A 5,315-nucleotide genomic window follows, 5' to 3' on the forward strand; every position below is an offset into this window, starting at 1 on the left:
TACACCAATGCCATAGAAACGCTTCTCCCAGTATATACAAGTATCAAACTTTTGAAAATTAACAGATGGTATCTGATGATTTCGTTAATAAAATATCACATACATATCGGAACTAATTTATAGAACGTTTTAATCATTATTATGACCTCTCATAATGCAGAAGAGCACACACTGGTTCTGTAAGGCCCAGACCACCACCCTCCCTTACAGGGACGTATCCAGGAGGGAGGGGGCGGGGGAGCCGCGGCACCCCCCTTTGTACACAGTGTTGAAATTTTAAAGCTTATTCTTGAGCCAATACAAATTCTTTCCTGGGATCACTTAAAATGAATACTTCTAAACATGTAAATATGCGTCAGTACACGTTATACATAGGCCTAATAGAACACATAGGCTTAAGCGTGATTTAAAAAAATCTTAAATCCATAAATCTCAGGCCAGGTCTTTTAAGATAGAAATGCGATACTGTGGTTCAATTTCGTTTTTATCCTTTTGCAAGTTTCTTTAAATGTTTGTTTAATAATACTACTACTAATAGTAATAATAATAATAACAATGATGATGATGACAGTAATAATTGATATTAATATTAATAACAATAAAAAGTGAAGAAAATTGTGCTAAATGCGAAAAAAAAGTTGATTTTTTGATCATAATATACGGTAGTGTATATAGTTAAAGCTTAGTAAGCTATAATTAGGCCTAAGTTGTCCTGGATATTAAGTAGATCCCTGATAAAAGATCATGAGAAATTTGTTAGCGTTTCATTTTGACAATAATGGTAATGTGATGATGATGAATTTTACTATATAAAAGTGTCATTTCCGGCCATCTCGAGAGGTACTATTTCCTCAAATTTTCTCACCTCAGCCCCAGCCGTGGTGGGGCTGAGGTGGTTGTGAAACCACGTTTTTGAAGTAGACCTATGTAAAGTACATACTCAAAGACAATGTTTTTAAGCTTTGTTTTCTATGGTATACACAAACACATTAATAAGATCTCTATGGTTGTCAAAAATCCCTGATAAAAGATCATGAGAATTTTTTTTGGCGCTTCATTTTGACTAATGGTAATGTGATGATGAAGTGTCATTTCTGGCCATCTAGATGTACTATTTCCTCAAATTTTCTCACCTCAGTTCCAACCATTGTGGGGCTGGGGTGGGTGTCGACTCACAAAATGCCCTCCCCTCCACCTTTCAAAACAGATCTGTGCCCTTCCCTGGGTATGACATTAAACTCCATCGAGTCGGCTCCTGATGTATGTCTTAGAGACTGCTGTTTGTTTTTAGGATGTGACCTGGTTTTTCACGTCCATTTTTCGTGATTATGACTATTCTGGATAAAGAATGTTTTGAGCAGAGGTGGTCCCCCTTAAAATAAATTCAAATTGAAGTGCGAGAGTGTAATTTCCGGCCATCTAGAGATGCCCTAATCATAAATGATGTTGGGGCTGAGGTGGGTGGTTCCTTGGTCTGTGAAAGTCCCTCCCTGAGTCCCTGTTTCACCTCTCTTTCGAATTTCTGAATCTGCCACTGCTGATTTATTATATAATTACTTTTTTCGCTTATTTATAATGCGTCTATTGCAATTTTCACTTTATCCTCTCAAACAGTCCTAAGAACGTTCAGAGTGCGCTACTTCACAGGGGGATTCGCCCCCTTGACCCCGCCGGGGTCATACGTATTCGCATAACGGCTCCCCCCTTTCAAAATCCTCCCTGCTATCACCTCGTCTGTTATGTTAGCACGTTTCTGTAATCGTAAAGTAGCATGGTAATACTGTATAATAAAATAACTTGTAAAAAGTTAAAGAATGCAGAATAGTGCATTTCCGGGCATCTATGAACATATTTTACGTGGTAGGGCCCAGACCTTCTGTCATTGTATTCTTCCTGTTTGTTTTTAGCTTGTAAATGTTTAAAATATTTATGAAATATTTTTTTACAATGTTTCAGTAATTAGCAGACTCTATTTGAGAGGGCCATCCCCTCCCCTTTGGATTTCCTATTGCGGCAATGCCACTCTAGCACCCCTATTGGGCCCCTTTTCGATCCCTTTCGGATCCGCTCCTGATATATTCATCAGCGATGTATTTTCTTTTGTTCGTTTTTTTTTTGTTTTTTTTTGTTTTTTTTGTTTGTTTTTTTTTGGCTTCAGGGGTTGGGGGAGGGATTGGAGAGGGTTTATAAAAATGGTTAATACAGCATAGTAACTCTTTTAATAACGTCTCAAGATAACAAAACGCAATTATATTTTATATTTCTCCACAAAACAATTACATACTTTTTATTCATAACCTATTGCCAACATACAATTTTGTTAATGTTAACAAACATTTATGTTTGTTTAATCAATATCAATTAGAAATATCGTAATAAGTAACATACACTGGTGTATATGCTTGCTCTAATTGTATCCTTAATTTTAAGATGCAACTTTCGTAAAAACTTACTGTCCCTTGATTAGTTGCTACCGCTTTCCGATATGACCGGAGATACTCATGGAGGCGAGACTACCTAAAAGGTATTCTTCCATCCTTCATAGCCCGTCTACTCCTCTCGTTGGGGAATCTGGAGCCGCCACTGGGTGTTCCCTTTTAGTCCTAGACGCTGTCTAATTTTGAGAAGTTTTGTTTGTACTTTGATGGGCAAGGGTGGCAAATTGAACTGTGTTTTGTTAGATTTGTCTATCAAACATTTTAAATTTAATGGTTAATGAAGTTAACACTGAAAATTGCCGGGCCTCTATATCAGCTTTGCTAAAAATGACACTGGAAAACAAAGATGAAATAAAAAGAATTAGGTAATAATATAGTATGAGCAAATATAGGCCAATTTCAAGGACGTAAAGCGGTCAGGCCGGTTTTGGTCGGACCCGGAATATTTCACTAATAGATGTCGCTTGTATGCCAAAATTGTCAATTTGGCCTGACTTAAAGCTGAACTCTCAAGCATCGAGGTCTGGCAGTTACATCCATGTGTGCACTATGTCAGCACACATACCCACAACCCAACAGACTCCCACCAAACAGAAATGATTTTTTTTTAAATTGACTACCAAGCAAGTAAAAAAAAAAGTAAAATATTAACAGCTCTTTCATTAATTTGATTAAATAAAAGTCAATGTCGTAAGATAATGTAATACTCCACATTTGTTCGTCTGATAAAAGTGTCCCAACGGTCTAGCTGTTTGAACAAAAGTTATCAGTTAGAGTAGGCCTACCGTTAGCAATCTGTTCAGTTACACATATCGGCACACGATTGGAGTACTTAAAAATGTATAACATATTTATCATCACCATCACCGTATTGTTAACGCCAAGAGCCATAAGTTGTAAAATGGTCTGAAGTTCATAATGAATATGTTATTATATGTACACAACTATATATTGCTTAAGAATTTAAATACCAAATTGAATACATAAAACCTGTATTCAGAAATACACTACAAAGCCTTATGATAGGCCTTCAATAGGGCCTAGAGTAAATACTACTAATCTAAATTAGAGATTCTATTCGTGTAAAAGTGCATGACCAATCCACATAATATTATCTCGGACATAGGCACATGATATTAGACGTCATTCAAAACAGATCTACTTGCATACGTGCTAATGTTATGGCGCAAAATTTAACAAATACTCTGACGAGGTTTAGTGCACTATGTTTAAATCCTGTAGCAGCACTATGCACTGCAGTAGCCTATGAGCTAAGATTACTTGTGTTAGTATCCAGGGAGTTGTAGGTGTGTTACAATAATGCATTCATATCTGTAAAAAGATATGCGTAGACGATAACTTCTATGAGCTTGGGTCTTGATATGAAAATAAGTGCCCAATGGTTTGTGTATACTGCCGTGGAATGATAGCCTTAGGCTATCAATTATTAAATTGATAAATGATAATGATAATAATAATGATTATAATAAAAGATGCTCATTTTATAACTACGTGCTTGGACGTGGTTTAGTTTTCTCAATTTTGCCAAAAAATATTTGATTTTTAGTCAAATTTATATTTCATATTAGGCCAACAATAAATTAATTATTATAATGATAGTGAATCCTTTAACATTAGAATACCTAATATACGAACCTGCACCAAATGGCTAGGATGTTTTTAATTTTTTCCATTAGTGTTGGGGGTGATTTTGAATAACTAACAATGGCGCAAGAAATTTGCCCGGGGGAGGGGATTGCCCGGGGAGGGGGATTGTCCAGTCCCACTTTTCAGGGTAAGTAGGCATGGTGTTTTTAACACCGTTAATACAGTGACGGATCCAGGAATTCAAAATAGAGAAGGCAGGTGGGCGGGGGATTCACATATGGGGGAGGGGTATAGACCACCTTATGAGCCCCACCATGGTCGGGGATTAGGTAAAGACATTTATGATTATGGCGCCTCAGATGGCCGATGCACTTTCAGACTTAAATTTGAACATTATTTTCTAATTTCTTTCTCCATTTAAAAAAAATAATTTGGACAAATTTAGGGGCCTAGGCCGGCTCCCCCTATTGAATCCGCCACTGAAGTAGCAATCAAATATCTACCTAATTAGCTAGTAAATCATAAAACAATTTAATATCTGAAGGCTCTGAATGAGACGTCTATGTGGCTTCTGAGTACCTAGTTGAAATACGTTCTTCTATAACCGTTTACGTCGTAAACTTTATAACGGTTTAGTTTCAGATCAGTAGCCCCCTGGAAGTAGTACGGGTACTTGACGAATTTGAGTGAATTTTTTTAGTTAGTAGGAAAGTAGTACAGAATTTAACTGGGCTGAGATGGGTGTGGATTCCCCGTCAAGAAACTTGGACCCTCGCGCCCCACTTATAAAACGCTCTCTGGGGTGAATGTGGGTGGGCAATTTTTCTCTTTTGCCAGCAGACTAATAATAAACTGCTTCTAAGGGTCTGTATTTATATTGAAGCAAACTGTTAAATTGTTAATCGTAATGACCCGATATTAGATAGGGTAGAAATATGAATTACAAATTCCACACGACTTTGTTCGTTTTTATCAATAACAATAAGCTATTTTGGAATACTGTTTTTTATTGTCAATGTTTGTCTCTTCAATCTGGCATCCGGCACCATCGAGGTGAAATCCGTGGCACGCTTTCTGTCGCCGACATCGCAGCGCGCATCTCACGTACGAAGCATCCATAGTGACTCCACGATTCTCCACAGATTGGAAATAAAGCGGAGAGTCTATAAATATAAACAAAAACATTATGTCGGACATCAAATCAATCTTGTTAAATGTTATCACACCCGATTTTGGTTTTTGAAGGCTCGTATATCATAGTTATAATAT

This window comes from Anneissia japonica, unplaced genomic scaffold, assembly GCF_011630105.1.
Source record: "Anneissia japonica isolate Jap-2015-1 unplaced genomic scaffold, ASM1163010v1 scaffold275_len1219475_cov178, whole genome shotgun sequence".
Lineage (NCBI taxonomy): Eukaryota > Metazoa > Echinodermata > Crinoidea > Comatulida > Comatulidae > Anneissia > Anneissia japonica.